Consider the following 24,317-nt stretch of genomic DNA (forward strand, 5'->3'; position numbering starts at 1 on the left):
CCTATTTTCTTTCCCATTCTTCCTCCTTTATAAAATGTCTTGAGTAGTCACCCATTTTTTCAAAAGCTCTTGAGACGTCCTTTTTCATCCTGGCAATGATACATCAATAGGGAGGAAGGAAAATGAGGACACCAATGCTCCTTTGCACCGCACGTTTCAAAAGCAGGAACAGTGCTGTCCCCCCTCGCATATGGAAGCGGGGGGGAGGAGAAGGAAAGTTAAATTGAATCTTTCAGCCCTGCCAACTCTTTGTCACTGCTGTCAGCTGGACCCTGGTCCCCTCTCTGGGCGCGGGCAGGGATACAGTTAATGTTCAACAGGAGTGAGGGGCTCCAGCTGCAAGGAGGGCACAGCTGGGCTCAGCCAAATCTCCATCGTGGAGTGGGCTGTGGCGTGGAGATGGTTTGTTTTCTACCTGGCATCTCCTCTCTCTGGCAGGGTTAAGGGGATAAAGGTCTGACTTCGGGTTGTTCCTGGGCTGGATCCGCCAGAGCCGGACTCGAGAGGTTTCAGGGATGAAGGTTAGGCAGAAGACAAAGAGGTTTCAGGGATGAAGGTTAGGCAGAAGACAAAGAGCTTGGGTCTAGGGAGAGATGAGAGCTTGAGTCTGAGGAGAGATGAGGTGAGATAGGCAACCAGTGCCTTGGAGTAATGGGGGAAAAGTCACCTCAGAAACAAACATAGCAGAGCGCAGCTGAGCACTCCTCAGTCCTCATCCTCACAGAGCGTATGACATTTCTTTGAAGTGCTGGAGATGCTCCTGCAGTCAGGGCTCCCCCAAACCGGCTCCTGGGTGGGAGCTGCAGGAAGAACAAGCCCCAGCTCCCACTGCATTGCAGGGCAGATGGCGAGGGAGGCCACCGCTACCCGAGGGAAGCCAGTTCTCCAGTCCTGGTCTATTCTCCAGGTGCAGGACCTGCTAACATCTGATGACAATAGGAATATAAAGCAGAAAGTTAAATAAGGAAAAGAAAAGCCACACATTCAAGATCTGGAGATCTATGGGGAGAAATCCTCTAGTTCAGCCAGGCACATCACTGAGGGTTTAGCTTCTCCACAGAAGACAATAAGAATCAACATTTCTTCCCTCTTATTCAAGCTGTCCCATCCAAAAAATTTTGCTTGACCATGCTGGATACAATCAAATACTTCTCCAGGATTATGTTATTTTTTTAAAAAGTTTTTCAAAAGCTAAGTGCCTAAACCCCAACTCTGGCAGCTACAATATTTACCTGGTTTCCAAAGTACTTATGGCTCCCTTTCCCTTTCCCAGCAGCTTTGAACTTATTTTTTAGGGTGCCAAAGAAGCAAACCCTAGGAACCCACATCTGAAAATCTTTTCCTTTTCAAAAACAGGCAAAGTTGCTCTATATATTTGTCAGTGTCTTAGGGGAAAGTCACTTCATATAGATGCAAACACTTTCCAATACGAAAACTGGAGAGACTTGCATCACTTGTCCTCACCATGAAATCGTGATGCCACTAAACTGAAAAGTCAAGATAAGAATTTATTTATTTTAATGTCAGTAGATCCAATAATTATCCATAAAAATGTGAAATGAATGGGCTATCAAGTACCTGTGCAGCAAAATGGATCAGGAAAGGGGGAGCTGCAGTGCCTGGTTCGTAAAGGAACACTTTTACTGGGTGTTTATCAACAGAAAAAACACCCTCATTTTGGTTAAGCTAAAGAAAGTGGCACGTTAATTACTATTGCTGATCAATTTTTGACCTCCCTCTGCATTACACATGGCAGAATCTTCTACAAGGTACTTCTCTAGGCAGCAAGGAAAAAAAAAAAGGAGATTATTTTCACTATTACTGTGTCCTGTAATGGCATTTGAGTATCAACAGCCCCCCCAGATTGTTATGCCTCTTAGGCACGTGACCTTTCTGGTACTCCTCTCATTTTGTGTGTCTTAAGGAAGATATTAAAATCAAATAAATTGTTGCTATTATTCCACTGTTACAAGATGTATTTAACCAGGAAACGCGGTGCGTTATGAGCAGGGTATTACGCTGGGATGCTGGAAGTTTGATGCTTTCTGGCCTTCTACATCGGCTTCCCCATGCAGTCCTGGGAAAGGCACTTAATTTGTCTGTGTCCAAGCTCTCCAGCTATGAAATGAGAATAATAGACGCTTCCTGTCTCCCACCCTTTATCCAGTTCATCTATTTAGATGGTAAGCTCCTCGTCTCTGCCCGTGTTTTTATGCATGGCTTAGAACAATAGGACACTGATCTCAGCTGGAACCTCCAGGCACTTCCATAATGCAAATATTGAATGCTAAATAATGAAAATAAAAGAAAATCCTCAATTTATTATGTATTCCCTCATAAAGAATTTGTCACACGCTGTCTGGGTAGAGCACCTCTGGCTCGTGGGGAATGCCCTCTCTTCTAAGAGTGGAAAGCAGCATCCACTGGAGAACATCTCTGAACAGTGAGCTCCCCTAAAGCAGGCTTCAGCAGAACCATGTGAATAAACCCCTTTTCAGTGCCGAGCAGGGCACAGCAAGACACAGCCAGACTTATAAAAATGAGAAGACAAAGGCTGCAAAGACAGTTTGTCTTTCTGTTACAGACCTTGGATACATTTGGGTTGTTGGCCCGTGCGCTTCTCATTTCTGTTTCCAGTGGATCGATGCACGCTGGTTTGTTTTACTGGAGCTCTGTTGTCTTAACTAGACCAACTGGTGGTTGTGGCAGCTTCCCATGCCACGTTACATCAGATCAGATTCTTCTCTGGTGAGACCACAGGGTTCAGCAAGCGTGCTCTTACTTTCAGGCACAACCTCAGAGCTGCAGGTGTGAAGTTGGGCTTACACCAGGGTTTGTGTTACAGTTTAAACCTTGGAAGGACGATAAAACTACATGGCAGGGGTCCACAGCATAGCCATTCTGTGCTTTCTGGGCAGGGTCCTGTGGCCCAGCCATCCTGGACCTCCACATCCCTGCAAACCCCTTCTACTTCCCACATCCTTCACTGCAGTGCCAAGCTCCACGCTTCCAGTTCACGCTTTGAGGGGCCCAGCTGCAGGCACAAGTAGGCACAGTCACTCCATAGCAGTTAAAACAAAAATAAAAGTCATTTTTTTGTACTTTCCACAACCCTGGGTAATAAAGCACTAAATGCCTACGACTGCTTCCCTGCCTCCTTCTTCTCATCCCTCAAACATCTTCCAGTCAGCATTCCCCAAGCAGTTAAATACTCTTTCTTCTCTCTTTGTCCCTGGCACATAATTTTACTTCTTTATCTCCTACCCTAGTTTTCAGAGGAATTTGCTTCTTCCTGCATGACTCTCTCTCTCTCAGTGAAAGCCATGTCTTTTATCAGCTCCAGCCTCACAGTAAGATGACCTCCTCCTCCTCCTCCACTTTGCCAGGTGATTAAGGTACCCACAATCTCACTTGAGGAACTGGATTGCCTTGGAGAGAAGCCAGTGACCTGCCCAAGAAAGGCTCCACGTAAACAGAGGTGCATCGAGGTTTAACAGCCCTCACTTAACTCTGTAACTGCGTCCACAAGCTGCAGCCTGAAAAGGGGACAGTCAGGCAGGTAAAGCCCAAGCACAAGCAGGGATTTGCTATGTGATACAGGTGTGTGGAGTTCCTTAAATGAAAGTCATAATTTTACCACAGAAAGGTTTCCTGAGTCACCACACAGACCCAAACCATCCTCTCTCCTGGGTCACACAAACCCAGAAACACTTTTCTCCTTCATTCAGTTGTGTTTTAAAGGGAGGGTCACAGGGAAGCTCAGTTGCCTGAAATCCAGACTTGCATCACTCAATATCCATACACCTAGCAATGAATATTCAATGAATATTCATATATCTATGACCCTACAGCAATATTTCGGGGCTTGCCAAGAAGGGCTGCATTTGATTCAGATGGCCAAGCTGAGGTCCTGAGGATCTTTTCCATCTCTTAAAGGATGGCAAAGGTCGTATTGGTGATCATTGGGTGAGAAAAACGCAGCAGCAATCGTGCAGCTCTTCGATGCCAAGTGAGCAGCGAAGCAGATACTGTCTGAGACTCCCAGGGCTGCTGAGAGCCATGGATCAGGAAATGTTTTACATTGTGGATACAAGCAAGGAGGCCAGAAACTTGATTACAGAGGAGACTTAGTTAAATATTCACTGGGATTCATTATGTGAAAACCACTAGAAAGGAACGTGTTTCTACAGGAAGGGTAGGGCTGTTTTATCCTTGCTTCTGTTGTAAAATGCTCCCGCCAGCTCCGTACACCAGCTGCTGTCCTCTAGTGGGAGGAATACAGCAGGTCTGCGTGGATGTGCAGAAATGGGTCAAGGGGAGCCCTGTAGACCCAACAGGACTTGATTATTTGGCCACCTCACATCTGGTGAGCAGGTAACTTGAGCATTTTGGGCAGGAAGGACGTTGCAAACGAGGTTTATAATGTCTTAGACCCATCACCCGTTCAGTCTGAAATAAATGTGAGTGCAGACTGGAAGTGAGCTGCCATGGAAAGGTGATGGCTGCGTCCCCGATCATACAACCCAGCCAGCATCAGTGACCAGATGCTGGTGAAGCCAGCACTCTGCTTATCCCACCTTGCAGCACACGCTTTCCTCTCAGCTCCAAAGTGTTGAGTGAGCCCTGAGCGCTCGGGGACCTTGCTCAGTGCTGCCTTCCAGCTGGCTGTGCACAGCAAGCAGTAGTGCTTCCTGGCCCCAGCCCTCGGCTGTTTGGGAAGACCAGGTCCTAAGAGCATAAACACAGGACAAACAAAAAGAACAGAAGAAGAAAAAACAAAGCAAAACATTCCAGCAGATCCCCCATGATGCTTCCTGTGAGGAAGCGTCATGTGTGGGAGGACAGGGTGACCTGCCTGTCCCCTGTCCCGCACGATGCTCTTTGCCCTGGCCACAGACCTGCAACTGTGGTTCTGGCTGGGGACCCACAGGATGCTTTCCCACATGGGGGTCTCACAAGAGATGGCCTCTTAGAAGCCATGGCCTCTTAGAAGCCATCTCCTTTCCCCACCTCCCATGGCTGGATGGGTCCCAAAATATTGCACGTCCCTTGGAAAGGGCCGTAATGATGCTCAGTGACAGGTGATAAATCTCCCAAAAGAAGCTTTTTAAACAAAGGTCCATTTTTTACTGGCGTATTCAGCCTCATTACATGGAAACAGGAGGAATTCAGCTGTGAATCCGGAAGCAAGGAGTCTCATTTTCACCACAGAGGGCTCAAAAAGGAGTCAGTGGCAGGAGGAACACTGAACTCTCGGTTACAGAAAGAATTAGCACAACTAAGAGCTTTTTGTGGCAGGCAAAGGGTGAAATACCATGTTGGCCAGCAAGGTAAGCTCAATGGTGAAAACATACAGGGTGATTTCTCTCCTGTAAATTTGGTTCCCTGAAGCCTTACATACAGCAACCTACTTTCTGTGGGGAAATAGAAAAATAAAGAAGGGAATCGTGGCTCCCACCCTGCTCAGCGTGTAGCAACAGGCTCCCAATTAAACTCTGCAAAACAGGGAGGTTGGAACATTTTAAAAACAGAAACTACTGTGATCTCCAGCCTACAACCCAGAGGGAGCAGGGCTGGGGAGAGCAGGGGGGGAGCAAACAGTGAAAAATTGAGTGAAAAGCAAAGAAGCTGCGTTTGTAATTCTGCTCAACAGGAGAAGCCTCAGTTACAGGTAAGAAATCACACTGTTTAACCCTGTCTCCACAAGCACACACAGGTGGTGGTAACTACAAGCGGTGGTAACTACAAGCGATCCATCTCCTCTCGTGCCACAGCGGGACCCTGGTTTGGGGAGAGGCAAAGGAAGGGATGAAGGGGGAAAGAAGCTGAAGGGGAGAGGGCAGGCTTTCCTATGGTGCTCCCCCAAGAATGGTCAGGAACCCAGGACATGATATGGATTAAACACAAGGTTTCTCTGCGCGTACCCTGTCCTGCCTGAGATACTTGGGCTTTTGGTGGTTTGCATCTATGGAGCAGACCAGGAGCATTTTTCCAAAGGGATGTGAAAAACCATGGGGTGAAACCCACCTTCTTCACAAAAGACCCCAGAGGAAAACCACGCTGCGATTCCATCTTGTTAGAGATATCCAGTTGTTTTGTTCTCCAGGAAAATCTGGCTGGTCCTTGGATATGTCACATCCAGGTTTCCTTTTCTTGGACACTAAGATCACCAGTCAGGCCCAGGAGAAAATTCCTCCTCACACCTTGCGTCCAAAAACCTGACAAACCTGTCATCCTTTTGGAGCTCTTCTCTTAATACAGGGAATGATGGGAGAAGGAAATTAACTTCACCAGAGGAAAAAATGTCTTCCAAAATCCACGTGTCCACACTAGAGTCACAGAATGGTTTGGGTTGGAAAGGACCGTTAAAGGTCATCTTCTCCAACACCCCTTTGCAATAAGCAGGGATGTCTTCAACCAGCTCAGGTTGCTCAGAGCCCCATCCAGTCTGACCTTGTTGCCAGGGATGGGGCATCTACCACCTCCTTGGCCAACCTGTGCCAGGGTTTCACCGCCCCCATTGTGAATTTCTTCCTTATATCTACTCTGAATCTACAGGCTAGAATCTCTTTCAGTTTAAAGCCATCACCCCTTGTGTGTCCCTCCCTGCCCCTGTGACCAGTCTCTCTCCAGCTTTCCTGTAGCCCCTTCAGGTACTGTCAGGCTCTCCCCAGAGCCTTCACTTCTCCAGGCTGAACAACCCCAACTCTCTCACCCTGTCTCCATACAGAGATGCTCCAGCCCTCTGGTCATCTTTGTGACCCTCCTCTGGACTTGCTCCAACAGCTCCATGTCTGTCTTGTCCTGGGGACCCCAGAGCTGGACCCAGCACTGCAGGGAGGTCCCACAGGGTCAGAGCAGGGGAGCAGAATCCCTGCCCTTGACCTGCTAGTCACTGCTTTGGATGCTGCCCAGGACACAGTTGACTTTCTGGGCTTTGCACACATGGTGCCAGGTCACGTCCAGGTTTTCATCCCTCTGCGTGGAGCCTGTAAGCCCAACAGTGTGATACTGGAGGAGAGGCAGCAGCCTCCATGCCACAGAGCTCCGCTCCCGAGGAGGCTGTGCTGCCTCTCCCAGCCCGATCGGGTGGTCTGCTGGGGTGGGAGTTGTGTTGCATCAACAGAGCAGTGAGGAGAAGCAGCTCACAGCTGTTTGCATGATACGTATCTTGCGAATAAATAAACCCCATCTCCAGCGCCGCTGCTCTCCAAACATCTAGAGAGCCGTGCATTCACTCAAAACATTCAGAAAATAAACAGAAGGAGTGCTGCTCAACTGAGCCCTCCTCCAGCCAAGCCCAGCACTGTAAAAGTGTCCTCTTTCAGCAGGAGAAATGTCTCATCAACCCCCACCCCAGATTTCTCTTCCTAAGGAACGGTCTGTCTCTCCATCCTCAGATGCGGATGCACCTCAGAGGACACAGGTTAAAGGCTTCCAAAACCTGCTGTACGTTTCCCCCACCTATACTGGGGAGGCAGAAGGAGGCAGAAGAATAGTTAAATGCAGCACAATTGAAAATTAGCTGAAAACGCCGCAAGCTGCAATTCAGATGGATTACAAGATAACCTCAGTCGTTTCAAGAATGTAACAAGAACAGCCTTAAATCAACATAAACACTTGCTCAGCCATTTTCATCTCAGGATTAATGTCAGGTTTTTTTTCCTCCCATCCTGTGGCAGTAAAACCATTTTCCAGGTTGTTTTTTTTTTTTAGGGAAGGCATTTGTGGTCACCAGGAAAAGGGGTGGGAACAGCCATGGATGTGGGACACTGAGAGTTAGGGGCAGGGGGAGCGGGGTTCAGACACCCTCCTGGGCTAGGCAGGGAAAGGTTGATGCTGGTGGGTGCACCTGGGGGTTACAGTGCTCTGATTTGTCTGAGTTTGGTGAGGAGCCAGCCAGGGGCCTCCTGCCCAGCCCGGCTTTGTCTCTACATGCTGGGTTGCACCATTTTCAGCAGTTTTTTAAAGCTTTTGTTTTTTGAAGCTGTTGTGGACCATGCCCACAAGACACTGAAATGCATCCCACACTACCTTCCCACTCACACTCAGCAGCACCTCAGGCCAAGGGACATCCTCAGGGTGCAGCCCTTTATTCTGGGGTGAATTCTGGAGATTTCCTGATATTCAGGGAAAAAGAAAAAAAAGAAAAAAAAAGATCCCCAGAGAGGCACCTGTGGCCTCTGGGATAAATGGCTGCTTTACCGTCGCCTGCAAGCTGGCCGGGAGACACACCCTTGCTTGCTGGAGTGCAGATAAGCTCCCAGGGACTTCAAAGGGATTGCTGAGCCAGCCTGCAGTGAATTTCTGCAGAAATGTAATGCACAGCATCTGTCTGAGGGGATGGAGAAGAGCTGGGGTGGTTTAGATTAGATAGCACTATTTGGCTTTTGAGGGTCTCAAGGAAGTGAAGGACAGGTAATTGTCTTTTACAGTGTAATATTTGACTTGGGTTCTCCTGCACCGCAGAGGGGCTTGCAGATAAGCAGTGGAATCATTTCCTTGTGAGGGCTGGGTGCCACTTCCATACAACTGATCCCCCCCAAGGTCAGTTTTCCCTTTGGGATAACATCATTGGTTATGTCTGGTCCTGTCGATTTATCACCGCAAGGACCCTATCACAGAATCACAGACTGGTCTGGGTTGGAAGGGACCACAAGGGTCACAGAGCTCCAACCCCCTGCCACAGGCAGGGCCACCAACCTCCAGGCCTGGAGCTACACAAGGTTGCCCAGGGCCCCACCCAACCTGGCCTTGAACAGCTCCAGGCATGGGGCATCCACCCCCTCTCTGAGCAGCCTGTTCCAGCCCCTCACCACTCTCTCTGTAAAAAACTTCCCCCTAATATCTAATTTAAGCCTCCCCTCCTTTAGCTTTAATCCATTCCCCCTTGTCCTGCCATTATCTACCCTTTTAAAAAGCTCATTCCCCTCCTGTTTCTCTGCTCCTAGGGAGGACCTCGGGGCCACGTCACCCTTTACTTGTACAGCATCACAGCTGTGAGCGACAGCACCAGTGCACCAGCAGTTGTGTGATGAGCTTTTGGTCACAGGGGAACCCATGTCCTGAGAGGGTCACACCTGACAGTTTAAGCATAAGGATGTTTCTTCTCCTGATGGAAGGTACACCCAAATAGCTAGTCAGCTTTTATTCAGTTTCTCCTTAGGTGAATATTCCCCTTTTGATAGTGAGATTTTTTTTCCCAGACAAAATGTGCCAGACCCCAACAACAACATGAAAAATCACCATGAATTTGTGGCAGAAGTATTTTTTTAGAGGAACTATGAGCTGGAAGAGCAGAGCCAGAGTCAAGGCTAGGCCACTAAAGATTAACTGTTTGCTCCATTAAATAATTTACTGGCCAAACAGCATGAACCTTTTAAAAATGCCATTGCATTTTTCAGGCCAATAAAGAAATCTCTGCCTGGCAAAAATCACCTACACACAGTTCTCAACTGCATGCTTTGAAATTCCTTGTACAAATCTCTCCACCTTGCCTATCTGGAGGGTATTCTTTCTGACTTGGTACATAGTCTTCCTTAAGCTACAGCCTAAAAACGGCACCCTGCACATCTCTGCTGCTGAAAGACACAAGAACACAAGAACTTTCCCAGCTGCCAGCCCTGAGCTCCAACCAGGGATCACATCCCAGCAGGGATTTTCACCTCTGCACCTTATTGCCAGCAAAGGAAACTTCTGCAAGGAAAATTCTTCCCCCTGTTTATTTCCAGTAAAGGGAGATAAACACATGCACTTTTCCCCCAGACTCTCTTCAGCAAAGTGTTCTTTTCCCTTTAAAAATGAAAATTCTCATCAGTAAATGTATTTATTTTTGAAATGAAAGTGTGACCTTTCCTGTTAGTTTCAATAGCTACAGGGCAATAAGGTCCAAAAAAGTCATACAAAGCTGTGAAGCTGCATTATACACGATAAAGAACAATTTAGCATTGGCAGCAGGATGGATTCTGGCTTTAGCATGGTAACAAATCAAAGAATCATTTCCCAGTCTCATCCCTTGGGCATTACCTGCTTTTCACAAGATCTTCACAAGGAGTAAATTGGTAATTCAGTTCTCCTCTAGCCCTGCTCTGTTCACAGTGAAATAACAAGCTAAAATGATTAGCAACATTTATTAGAACGGTTTCCTAAAGAACTGGAGAGGGAGACTGACCGACGGAGTTGGGGGAATGGTCTGAGGGCTGATCAAACCAGCTCACCGAATCGATCTAAGTGTAAAATCACAAGACCCATTGGAATGGTTACATTGATTTTCCAAAAAAAAACCCTTATTGTTTACCTACTAACCCCAGAGTATTAAGAGAAGACTCATTATTCACATACAACACTAAGAAGTTTGTCGCTCCCTGTATACACACTTCTTCACCACTACCATTAGCAACAGAGGGAAGTCAAGTAGAGCTGGTGCAGGGGCCTCTCTTGTCCTTTTTCTGCAGGGCTTTTGTATTAAAACAGCTGAAATAAGCACAAAACTTCAACTAGACCCTTACCACCAGATTAATCTAGATCTACACAAGGCTGGAAGAGTGTGTAGGGTACTACTGGGTCGTGGGGGATGCTTCTATGGGATCCTATTGAAGACAGGTACTACTGGGTCACAAGGGATGTTTCTATGGGATCCTATCTTGCTCACCTTTTTTCTTCCTTCCCATCAAATCCCAGTTACTAACTGTTCAGCACAGACATGGTACCAACCTTGTTAGCTCCACTCAGGCGTAGTAAACACTTCCACGCCCATACTCGTCCCACCTCATCTGCTGAGGACCATGGATTCAGGGGCCATTCAGGCAGGCACCAGTGGTTTGGACATCACCATAATGCAGTTACAGCTCCTCAATGAGGGATCAGGAGGAAAAGGAGCAGTCCTGCTCCAGCCAGGAGGGTCCACTCCCTGCCAGACACAGGGGCTTTTGTAAAACTCCCCTACACTGCTGCACAGAGTAACAGAAGAGTAGAAAAATATACTTAATAGCTCAAAGTCACTACCACCACTTTATTTTGCATTCCTTAAATATTTAAGTACATGGATTGTTTTTGAAGGAAAAGGAGTAGAAAGAGGGCTGCTGTACCTGTGACATTCGTTACTTGGCCTGGGGTATTTCCTGGTGAATTACCCCCTACCACTGGTATTCCAGCAGACAGGCACTAACCCACTGCCCAGGACAAAAGGAAAAAAAGAGGTCAGGAAGCTCTGCCAAGGAGATCTGAAGCTCTGCAAAGGAGATCTGATTCATTTCAGATCAAGCCCATTTTGACATCAGTGAAAAATTATTGGAGAAATAGATGAAAAAGTCAAAATGCATGACAAGAAACGATTCAGAAAGTGTCCTTTGTTCTAAGTTTCTTCATGCAGTGGAGGTTGAGATTCAAACCATGAGCATAAGCAATGCTTTAATGTACTGTTTGAAACATTTTGCTTCATGCAAAGTGGAGATTTGCAGGGTACAGTCTGAACTCCTGCCTTGCCTGGGTCATACTCTTGCTCCCAGTACCTCCAGCACCAAGACCATAACTTCTGGTTGAACCAGATTGCTCAGAAAAAAAAATAACCCCATCTTAATTTAAGTTTTCAAAGAGAGAATTCATCATGTCCTTAGGCAAATTGTTTCAGATATTAAATTCTCCAGTGGCCAAGAATGCACACCTTATTACTGGTCTGAATTCTTCGGCTTCAGCTTTCAGCCACAGAACCTCATTATAAGTTTGCTTCATTAAAGAGCCCTTTCCCTACACAAGTACCTTTGCACTAATGGTTTGTCCACACAGAGAAGCGTGGGGTGATGCACACACCTTCAGAGAGCGTTCGCATGGAATAGCCAATAAAGTTGGTGTAAATTTACTGTAAAGTAATTCCCTGAGTAGCCTAAATTAAGGTTGGTTACCCAATCTTTTATTTAGGCCAATGTAACATTTAAAAGAAAATAAAGCCTAGTCCCTGCAGTAGGAACATGCTTCTGCCACACACCGGCTGTGGGGCATGGTCCACTGCAGTGACACCACATCCCAGGCTTGCTGGTGGCTCCAGGCGGGATAGAGCCCTTGGAGCCACATGTCTCTCCTGCTCCCCCTTTTCTCCCCCCTGCCACAAGTCCCAACAGTCCAGGGACAACATCCCAGGGACAGATGCAGCCCGGGTCACCCACACACCACACAGGGCAGTGCTCACGGGGACTTGTTCCCATCACCAAGTGCTCTTTGTACACTCTTGTTCTGAGAGGTCACCCTCACACCCTGTGACACCGACCATCTCCCCCTGCAAAGCCTACAGTTACTACACTGTTTTCTTTTTCAATTAAATACCATCTTGGGCTAGAGGAGAGAGAAGATGTGCAGCAGCAAACAGGTTATGGAAGCAGGCACCAAGCAGTGCCAACAGCAGCTCCTCTTGGCGCAAAGTTGTGCTGCAGCATTTCCTGGCCCCCAGTGATGTGCTCAGACCATCGCTGCCCATGTGGGAGGGCATCAGCACCTCTCCAAACACCCCCCCATCCCTTCTCCCCTATTACAGTGGGTCATACAGCATCAAGCATCATTAAACTGCAACACTCACACAAAACTGGACCTTGACAGCGCATGATCCAGTGGTAAGGACGGAAACGCATTTTCCAGAGACATCAGAGCGAAGCTGCTCTGCAACGAGGGCTCCAATGAGGTGTGTTCCATGGCCAACAGCGTGGTGCTCTGCCTCTGCTGTGCCCCATCTTGCACTGTGGTCACCAGAGGTGCAGCAGGAGACCAGTGGGGCATGTGCAGGCAGCCACAGGGAGGGAACAAGGAAGCACAGCACTTCTTCAAGGTGCCAACTTCTTCAAAGATCTTTCTCATCTTTCTAGGTCTGGCAGGTGAGGGTTCCCCAGTATCTCAGTCCAGCATGTGCCATCCACAGTTGGCATTGGGTTTTGGGAAAACGGGAGCAGAAGAAGACTTACAGTTGGCTGATGGCTGTGTTGTTTGCCTTCCGGAAGCTGCAGTTGGATAGTTAAGTCTGATGCTGTACCAGTTTATACAGGGATTTGTTCCTCTCAGAGCCCAGTGATGACCAGTCATTATGCGCAACGGTGCCCTGACAGGACAAACTGTGCTAGGCCACCTCAGCACTGACCCAGCAGAGCTGTGCCATGCCCTGAGGGGGATTCAGGGATGCTGCAGCCTGGGGCAGGAGGCTTGCACTCCAGTGCCACATACAGAGCACTGAGGCTGCTGTTGTCACCACAAGTCTCCAGTGCAAAGAGACAGAGCTCTTTGCAGAGTCACGAAGCAGCAGGAAAGCGTAGGGCAAGGAGCCCACCCCTGCACCTGCCCACACTCCAGAGCCTGGGGGATATTTATTGCCTCTGGCACAGAAAATTTGAAAACAAACAATAGAGCACCTGATCATTCTTTTCCATTCAACTTTCGAAGGCTGCAGCGAGGAAAGGCAAAGGGGGAGGCAAAGCGCCGTTCCAATAGGTGTGTCTCGGTGCCTCTGGCGTGTTGCAGCTTGACAGCTCTCCCGCCTGCGTGGGCAGCATTCGTGCAAAGGGGCTGCCTCATTACACCAAGCACAGAGCTACCTCAGGGCAGGCTTTGTGGCATGCTGCATGGGGGAAAATAACGACCAGTGCAACAACAGTACCATGCTCACACTCCTTCTGCATGGTGGGATGCTCAGGTATCCTGCAGCATACAGACACTCATTGATATTTTTCAAAACCCATTTGCTTTGCTGGGTGAAGGAGGGTGGGGGTGAAAAAGCAAACGTTTTGGGCACGTCCAGGTCTTGGCTTTCTGCACAGGAACAGGTGATGAGGTTGGAGGTGACGATTTCTGCTGCGGTGAATGACGGCTGCATTCACAGCTGCCGGGGTGCGCAGGGCACGGGGCAGTTGGTACCCTCAGAGGGAAGGTGATCCAAAGCAGAAGCTCCTCTGTGCAGATGCCATGTTTTCAAGAAGAAAACCCCACACTGGTAACAAGCAGTTTTTTGATGAAACACCATGATAGAGAGCAAGGCTGTGTTTTCATCAAGGTGACAAGGTCCCGGAGGGATCTTGGTGATACACAACTCATTACCTAGAACTCTTCCAAAGCCAACATTTTTGTGAAAGAGGTGATTTATTTTCACACTTAACTCTTCATTACCAAAGCTGATGACAAACAAACATGCTTTGGCTCTGGGACAACTCCAGCTTCACGAGTTTTGCATTTTCTGATAAGTTTTGTTTTAAATAGATGCACTTCTTGGCCTTGCACAAGAGTGAGACCCACCGTTACTACCTTTCAGCAGCTGCTCCATAATGAGCAGGGTGGGGTGGTACAAGGCACTGAGGATGGATGAGCATGCCAGAGCAAAGCCTTTCATGCCCCTATGAACAGCCAGCAATCTTGTCTCAGGTCATGGAGGGCTTTCCCTTGGCTTTTGGGTGGAAGTGGTAGAGCTCAGCATTTCTGGCACCACTTTCACCAGAGAGGTGGGGGGAAATTCTTAGGGAAGCTGGAGGTATCATCTGAAACTGAAAGGGGACCATCAGCACAGAGGGAGACAAAGAGGAGAGCTCTCAGAAGCTTGATCTTGGGGATGAATAAATTAGATACTTTTATTTGTATTCTTGGTACAGTAAATAAGAGCAAGTTGATGAATTTTGCTGATAGTGTAAGACTGGGAAAGACTGTCAAATAGAGGAAGATGGCAACATCCATTCTGGGAGAAAGGGATCAGAGCAGGCCAGAGTAAGAGAGTACACTGAATGTATTCATACAACGAATAGAGTTGTGCTGCTGGAGATTAACAATGACAATTTATGTCAAGCTTATCAGCCAGCAATGACAAGAAAAAGTAAAAGGCATGAAAGTTAGCTGGAAGCAAGAAAGTTTCTTAGCTATTGAGAGAGATTCTGAAGTAGCTTTCCAGATGGGGGCAAATTCCTACCTAACCTTAGCCTGGAGCTAGATAAACACATAAAGCATTACGTGAGGTGGCTGCCTTGGAGAGCTGATGATGGGGTCAGTATCTCCGGTAGAGACAGGAACTTTGAATTGCAGCTGCTCGCATCTGTTTCACGAATCAGTGGGTGGTTTTGCTAATTAAACCCTTCTCATGATGACTATCTCAAGTCCTGTTTTCTTCAGTGTTGCCACTATGGCCAAGCTGAACATCATAGCTCCATATCATAGAATCATAGACTGCTCTGGGTTGGAAGGGAACCCAAGGGTCACAGAGCTCCAACCCCCCCTGCCACAGGCAGGGCCACCAAACTCCAGGCCTGGACCTAGATAAGGTTGCCTAGGGCCCCATCCTACCTGGCCTTGAACACCCCCAGGGATGGGGCATCCACCACCTCTCCGGGCAGCCGGTTCCAGCCCCTCACCACTCTCTCTGTAAAGAACTTCCCCCTAATATCTCATCTCAACCTTCCCTCCTTTTAGCTTCAATCCATCCCCCTTGTCCTGCCATTTGTCTGCCCTTCAATGAGCTGATTCCCCTCCTGTTTCTCTGCTCCCTTCAGGGACTGGCAGGCTGCAATGAGGTCCCCCCACAGCCTTCTCTTCTCCATGCTGAACAAGCCCAGCTCCCTCAGCCTCTCTTCATAGGGAAGGTGCTCCAGCCCTTCGTGTCTTTTCAAAATATTTATTCAGAAGCGTTCAAAGCAGACTGCTGCTCCAGACTGCAGCATCTTCTCCCCTGTCAGCAGAGATCCTCCTCACCCTCATCACCTGACTGAACAGACTTTTCTCTGCAAACAAACAAACCCTTTGCAGAGGTGGTAGCCTTTACGTAGATGAAGCATGGCCACACCAAACACATCCCATACTTCAGAGGGAAAAGGCAAGGTACATCAGGTCGCTGGCTTCTGAAGCTGGCTAGATGAAAGTAAAAGCCACCCCTAAGAAGGCAGCACGATACTGAGCAAACCAAAGGAGGAAGACTAAGAGTAAAGCTGGGGTGCAAGTAAAGACAGCAATACAGTTTGGCTCATACTCACTTCTAAGCAAGCTGTTACACTCAGTACACGGGGGCTTTATTTCTCCTCTAAGTAGTAAGATGTTTCCAGCAAAACCTGGGTTAGAAATAGAGATATTTGCAATGCTTTTATTACTATTATAGCTCATCCAAGATGATGTGTCTGGTTTGAAAGTCACAAAAAACATATTCTTGTTAAAAATGCTGCCAGAAAGCTAAATGAAAACAGCCCGCTGCTGAATCCTGTGTTTGCAGCATTACCAGTGGGTTTTTTCAAGGGTGTTTATAAAGACCGAGTTTCATTTAACAAGGCAAAAGCCGGAGCTCTCACATACTCCATTATTTCTCTGCAGGTCCTTCTCACCAGGGTTAAGTCTTTACACTACTTCCAAGCAAAGCAGCCAAGAAAAAGAAGAAACAAATGCTACTACTACCGAGCACAGAGGCCTCCTTTGCAAGAAATGTGATTTAGGGAATGAAGTTCCTGGCATGTCTGCCGCGGGCTGTCACAACGTGTGCCTAAAAGCCAAGGCTGAAATATGATTCCTGTTCCTTCCAAGACGCCTTGTGGCTTCTAGCAAGTTCTTCTGAAAGCGCAAGCAAGCCTTTTCTCTGGAGCTGCGCTCTATCTACGTGTCACTGAGGCTTGATGGGTCTTTGCCTATCTCAGTGTTGCTTGGGGGGTGAGGACCATCCTGATTTCCCCCAAAGTTGGTGCTAGTGAGCCCTGTGCTGCTGAGAGTTCTGGAAAGAGGACACTTTCTTGTGTGGTTTGGAGAATTGATGCACTTAGAGGGACATGGAGCAAAGCTCGTCCCGGTACCCGGGATGAGGCTCTGTGTTCACGCTGTCTTTACTCTTCGCTGCCCACATTTGTATGTTGGACACCTGTCTGCTGGGAACTGAACCACAATGGAGATCTTTTTCCATAATTTCACAAAATGGCAAGCAGACAATAGCAGCTTGAAGGCTTTCTGGCCTTTGCTGGCCCTGAACTGTTGATGTAGAAAACATTTTCACCCATTTCTGCAGTCCTTCAGGCGTTCCTTTCCTCTACGTGAAGCAAATGCCTTTTCAGCATTAAACTTTTCCTCAGCTGCATTTCAATCCCAGAAAATATTTTACCTGCAATGAAAATTCCTCCTCATGTTGTTGCTGTCTTTACAACCAGTGAGACAACAGTATTTTTACACCACCACAGTCTATCTCGCCTAGAAGTAGCAAAGACCCCATCGTTGTAGGACCCTTTTTGCCAGCCTTTCCCCTCCCTGGGGCTGCAAGGTGACCCAGCTCTTGCTCACAAGTCTATCCATCACATGCTGGCTGATCCCATGGGATATGACCTTGAGGACCTCCAGGTGGGGAACTGCCAGACAGTGGAGGTCACAAGCTCCTGATGGACCTCATCAGTGAGGATTGCAAACACGCAAATTACCTCTCTCCTACAGTTCTGGTTAAAAACCAGTATACCCATTACCCAAAGGAGAAATGCTGCTAACATGTATTATCTGTGTGATGAGCAGGTATTTTCTAAAAGCAGTAGCTAGTGAACGGACAAAATTCTCTGCTAAACACAAAGACAGACATAACTGAGTCACACAAAGTCAGCCTGACCGTTGACTTTGCCTTTGCTTCAGCGAGTTTTGGCGCTGACCCCGCTTGAGCCACAAAGTTTTGAAATTCATGCGTTTCTCCGTTCTCATCTTTCAGTTTTACAGTAGACGTTTTTTCCCACAAATGTCTCTGAGGCCGTGTGGGATGTGGTCCAGCTCCCATTAAGGTCAATGGGAGTGCTGCCACTGGCTTCCCTGTGGGTCTCAGCCCTCTCCCATTGTATTACATTTCCAACTGCAATTGGAGACAGCTTATTTCAATTTTTTCCCCTCCTAGTGCCCACAATGGGCAAAGTATTTTCCAAACAGAAAAGAAGGTCCCACTGACTGTCCCTAAATTCTCCAGAGATACTGGAAAAATCCTTATAATTAAATACATTTGACATGCAAGATCGCAACTGTTCTCTAATAATACATTTTTAAAGGCTTCTCTCCCGTGTAGCTTTGCTGTACTGTAAAATAGCAGGGATTAGGTCCTGATTCTGCTGAAGTTTCTGGGAGTTTTTCCAATTAGCTTCATTGGGGCCATACAGTCTTCCTTCATCTCCATCTTTAACACTACCAGACCACTACTGAAAACATCCCAACAAGAACCAATAATGCACAAGGGTCAGTTTGTCACTGCCAGTCACACACTTATTAGACAGATTATCTTAATCAAGATGCACCCCAAAAAAATAATCCATAAAAGGAGTGGAAATCAATGCAAACTCTGTTAGTTAATCTTCAGAAAGGCAGAAGCCTTATGCTAAAAAGACCATTAATTACACTCAAGGAGTGGTGAACACAGGCTAAGAGCCGACAGTAGAAGTGACAGGGCAGAACTCCCTGTTCTTACACAGAGGCTGAAAACATCTCAGCATCATAAACTCCTAGGAAGCCCACGGTGAGGATTTAAGAAATGCAACGTTGCTGAGAAACACTTGGAAGCGGGAACATTAAATGTAATCCTGTTCCAGAGAAGACTTCATCCTCAGACTAATGCCTGGCTTGGATGACCTGATTAATCTCCAGAAAAAAAAATTAAAAGAGTATAGTTTCCCTCAGACAGCAAACCAATAAAGAGTAAAAGGTTAGTTACATTGTCTGGTGTGAAGTGTTAAGGAAAACTACTACTAGCAGGTACTAACCTTGAGCCCTCATAGAAACACTTTGAGACAGGCACCCTAAAGACATCACAGGCATCCCAAATGGGGATTTCATGAAGGAAATGGGAATTTACAGTGATTAAAAAAACCCAAACAAACCCAAAGCAAACTATATGCACAAAGAGCTCAGTCTGTTCTCCATAACGAATTGATTAGGGGACATGTATTTGGGATGCACTCTAGTTAGTTGGGAATACTCAATGATAGCTGCCAGAAAAACAACTGACAGTGACTAAGAGCCCCAGTTTGCTGTGTGTGCTACTGCGAGCTGTGACATCTTGTTCTCATTCTTTAAGCGAATCCAAACCAGCTACATTTTGTATTCACAATCCAAAGGCACTTCATAGATGTTCCCAGCTACCCAACTTCTTCTACAATTTGGGGGAAAAGATGGATTTGGTGTTATTGTACATACACTACAGTACTATGGATTAATTACATCATCCATCAGTGCCATTTTACCACAAGTATACTGCTCCTCATCTGGAGTTTCTATTAATTAGCCTCATTATTTGGCATATTGGGACTTGGCTTTGAGCAGCGCGACAAAGGCTCTACATAGAAGAGCATGCATCACACCAGTGCTTCTGCTGATTATTCTGTGTTGAAGAGCCAGGCCAAAACGATTCACTTAATATCAGAGAGGAGAACTGATTAGAAAACACCCAGAGTAGGTGAGACCCTGTGGTGGGGAGACAGGTCCCTAACAAGGATGCTTTCCCAAGGTGAATGCTGGGAGGATGTGTTTCTGCTGTGCCAGGCTTGCTTGTGCGCTGCTGAAGACTGTGGGGAAACATCTCTTCTTCTTCATTTAGAAATGGATCTTGGCAACGTTAAGAAACTCAGAAGAGCTGCCCTGTCTTCTTGGGATCTGCTCTTTTACCCAGCTGTAGGATTGATTTCCTGGGACATGAACAAGAGAGTGAGAGAGTTTGTGTTTGTGGGATAAGTGATGTTAGTTTGCCCACACTTTAGGCAGACCCCATTAGCCAGCTGGTGGCTTCTCAGTGACTTCTGTGAAATGCCACTTCCTACCGGGGCTTGGATGGAGAGCTGGAAATAGAGCATCCTTGGTATGGAGAACTTATGGCTTCAGAGAGAAGGCAAGTAGGAGATTTTTTAGACAGCACTATACTTCAAGTTGATGCATTGATAAGCACCAGCAAGGATGGCAAACCACTGGTCATATGAGACATGCATCTCTAGGACATGCAAGAGGGAGGAACACACTTTGTCTGCTTCTTTAACATTTTTAAGCAAGGATAATACTACTTGCGACAGAGTGGGATTTTTTTTCTGTAACTATCAGGACAAGCTGGACAGATACTATAATCCATGACTTAAAAAGCCAACCTCAAGTCCCAGCTGAGCAGAGAATTTGTTATACATTGTTACTGAACACGTCCATAAGCCCCATTGAAGCTTATAAAGATATGCTCACATTATTTGTTCAAAAAGCATCAGCTCAGGGATGTACTTAAAGTGTTTCCAAGGTTCAAGGAACTGAGCTGAAGTCACAGTTCCTGGTCTGTCTTTTATTCTCATTGTTCATACCTTCCTTAAGAAAGTTCTGCATTTTTTTTCTCCATTGCCTTTTACAATAATGACTCTCCACAACAGCTGTAGCTGAGATTCCCCTCACAGTCAAGGGCACATAATCCTTAGCATGGGCAATATAAACAGGCTTAGCTGCATAAAACAAATATGGATTTTGCTAGTATTTTTTCCATATCTAAAGAAAACCTACAGTGGGGGAAGGTTTTAGACATCAAAAAGTAGAAAAACAGAGCATATGCAGCCAAAAGTGGTTATATACTTTGTAAGTTTATTAAGAGTTAGAATTGTTGCTCATGAACATACTGAATGGATTTTACTAGTTTCCCATAATGAAGCCCAGGCTGGCATTGCTTTAGACATTTTACTGTGGAAGAAATGTCAAGCATGCACTCATCCCCCTGACTGCAGTTCAAATCAAACAAACCAGGCTAGACATCTAATAACAAGCTTTGTTCACTCTAGAATAGCAGCGATGGAAATACGCCCCGTTTTCTATATTATTACATGCACGGTCTGAAAAGGACACTGCAAAATCAACAAGCACTCTTCTTTCTCTGTGGAACGCCCCGTTTCAAGCTACTTATTTAACCAAGAAGAAAAAACCAACAAACCAACCAACCATATAGGACTTTTAGTAAGAATGTCTTCATAATTCAGTTTTCCCCAGTCATAAATTGTGATTCATATAACTAGACTTGTCTCCCTAATAGAGCTGGGGACATATATGGAAACCAATGTTACCCAAACTTGAAACTACATTAGAGCTAATTGTTTGGGGTTAATTTATGAAGGCAATATGACATGCCTTTTTTTGCAGCTGTAGTGGGAAAAATAAAGAACAAGCACAATTTATAGCTTCTTTCTTATACAAAAAAATAACATTTAAACTTTAATTTTTTTGCAGCTATGTTTAAGAAATGGTCTGAAGACAAAAGAACACATGGTGAGGTCTGTTGCTGCTGCTCTGTCTTCGGGGTGGTTTGCTATTTCTCCTTTTAGGAACCAAAAAGCCCCTTTTCTCTTGGCATCGGTTGGCTTTGCAGGGTTTCACAGGGAAGGCAGGAGGAAGGCCCATCCCTTTCCACATGTGCCTATGCCCTACTGGAAATCAACTTGAAGCCATCCTGGCATGACTGGAGATGCCTCTGTAAGAGGACCCTGAGCAGTTCTTTAAATAAAGTATACACATAAGCTGCTTCTTATTCCTGAATTCCTGCACCTAAAATCTAAATGTTTACCCTCCCAAGTATTATCCAGCCTATGGATTCCAGCTGCAAAGCCTTTGCAAAAGCTCCGGGCCTACGGATTCCAGCTAAAGGCCTTTGCAAAGGCTCCCAGCCGGGTGCCCATAGCACCAGACCTACTCTCATCCAAAACAGTTTCTTATCGCAGTAACACGAAAGGTCAGGCTAACAGTTTGCCGCCTCTCTCAGCAAAGGGAATAAATGTGCAAACAAAGCCATTAACAGTTTCCAAAATAAACTCCTACACTGGGTCGCCAGGGCTGCAGCGCGCCACATGTGCGCTGCGCAGAAAGGCCTCTGCTTCCGCGGCAGGCCCAGCAGCTGGGAAGAGCTGCGAGCCAAACCAGCACTCGCAATTTGACCACAGAAATGCCACCTTCATTATTTGGATACCAGGAGCTTAAAAGCCTTAAAGATAAGCACAGGGAGATCAAGAGAAGGGTTTTCACCTGTCAGCCCACTTCTTTATTGCCCTGGCCAATTAATGCTTGCGTCAAACAGGTGTCACTGAGAAAGAAAAAAGCTGTTCTGAAGGAGCATAGTATTCTTCAGAGGACACACACACAAATTACCAGGGAGCCTCCTGTGCCACAAATATTTCAGCAGAGATGCAGCAGCCAGAAAATAAAAATAATAATAATAATTTTAAAAAAGGAAACCCAGGAATAGTAAAAGCAAACATTCTGATTCAAGATATGGCAAAAATGTTTGAGTCAGTTCTAACAAAGAGTTTTTTCCTGGTAATTATTTTCCTTATCAAGCTGGCAGGGATGATTCACCTCTCCCACGCTTCCCCCCTACGTCGTGACGCTCTGTCCCCTCCAGCATCCCTGCCCAGCTCCTGCTCCCTCCTGTCCCCGTGGCTGCCTCAGCTCTCTGTCCTCTCTCCCAGAGTTTGTTTTCCTGCTGCTATGGTTCTCCCGGTGCTGGCATGAACAGGCCTGACTCAGGCTCTGTTTGCTTTGGTAGGAGCTCCTAGTCACATCTGAGAGACCCAAACCATATACCCTAGCACCAACCCTTTCAAACCTGGGTTTGCTCTCACACTGGAAACCTCCCCTGGATTTTAGGATGGATCAGCATGCTTGCCTGACTGTCTTTCTCAAGTCTCTCACTTAATCTCCTACCTTCAGGTTGCAGAGCTCATAGAGCAGGAAATACATCTCCACCTGGTTTGAAAAGCTCCCAATATATTCTGGCGGTGCCAGAAACAAATTAATCCATGTAAAGCCTGGTTTGACACAAGTATTCAAACAACTGAGGAGGAATTAATTAATTGATAGTGACAAGTATTAATGGGGCAAACAAATATACTGGGGCTGCAATTATACCCAGATTGTACTTGCCTGAAATGTTAACTGTCTGATGAGACTTAACACCCAACTAATTAGCTTTAAAAAGTAATTCCCACGTGCCACCACCTTCATTTACTCACAGAAGGGAAGCAGAGTATCTGGCAATTGCCACGGCCATCAATCCAGGAGTAGCAGCTAATCCTATTTTATTGCCATCATTAGCCAAATCCATGGATCATCAACAGAGCAGCTGCCTGCTCTTCCTCTCCCTCCCCTCTCTCCAGTCTCCACACCTCCACACACCAGGTACTGCTTCTCAGTCCACCCAGGTGACTTCCAGGAGCTCTTCCTTTTTTTCTCCCTTTTATCCATCCCACAGGAGGGATATTTAGGTTACAGAGCTGGCCTGAGGGCCTCTCATGATCCAGCATGGCCCTGCAAGCACATCTCCTCCTGGCTGGAGCTCCAGGAGGGGCTTCCCCACAGCTGAATGAAGTTAAACTCTATCACTGGAGGTTGGGTGTGTCCAGTCCTCCTCACAGCCAGCATCCTACCTGGGTTCCCCTCAGCTATCCTCACTCCTGCTTTTATGCTTTGCCCTCTCCTAAATGCTCTCTGCCCTCAGACAAAATACTGCTACAATCTCGGTAAAAGGGTCTGAGATCAAAACGTATTTATTAAAATAATAAAAAAGGAAATCCTTAAAAGGTTTAAAGTTCAAAAGGCTGATCTAACCAAGAAGGGAGTGTGTAGAGAAGGTGCAGGGTCTCAGGGAGGGACATGGAGATTTGCAACACCTGAGAGGTGAAAATGTGCAAAGAACCATGCCAGGAAGCAAAACTAGGGAGAGTTCTCTATGACCACTCAGTTTCACTTCTTTCTGGGAGAGGTAAGAAGAATAAACGACAACCACTATTAGACCCTGGCATGAAACAGTTTGCAGGCTTTATTTATTTAACTTCAGCTGGTCCTCAGACTTCTTTTTCCAAAAGGCATGTGTCTTTTCATTAAAAAAAGAGGTGGCAAAGCACAGCTTTAAAGAATGTTCTTCAGCACTGGGGTTATTTTACCTGCGTGGCAAGGAGCAGGCAGGCTTTCTTCCAGCCTGTGGAAAGAAACAAAGAAGGAACTCACACCTGTGTCTCATGCCAAAGTAAGTAAACAAATGCACTGTGAGTTATGGGACCTTCATTCCCTCAGCTGCATTTGCTTGTTTGCCTGCCCAACTCCTTTTCTTCATGGCAACGAGCCACTTGAAAAAAAATCCTTTATCTGCTACTATTTACATTAACATTTCTGTTTTACAAAGTAGGTTGTGGAGAATACAAACCAACATCTTCAAGCCCAGATGCCTCATGTTGGGTTTCCCCACGTGTATTCAACCTCCTAAAGTAGAGCTATCCAATTTCTCAGAGCACAGAACTTCATCAGATCTTCTCCCTCCCCCCACCCTCCTTCACAACGATTTCCCCCAGGCCAGACACCCAGTTTTTGATCCTTTC

Source organism: Gallinula chloropus (assembly GCF_964237585.1).
Source record: "Gallinula chloropus genome assembly, chromosome: 5".
Classification (NCBI taxonomy): Eukaryota; Metazoa; Chordata; class Aves; order Gruiformes; family Rallidae; genus Gallinula; species Gallinula chloropus.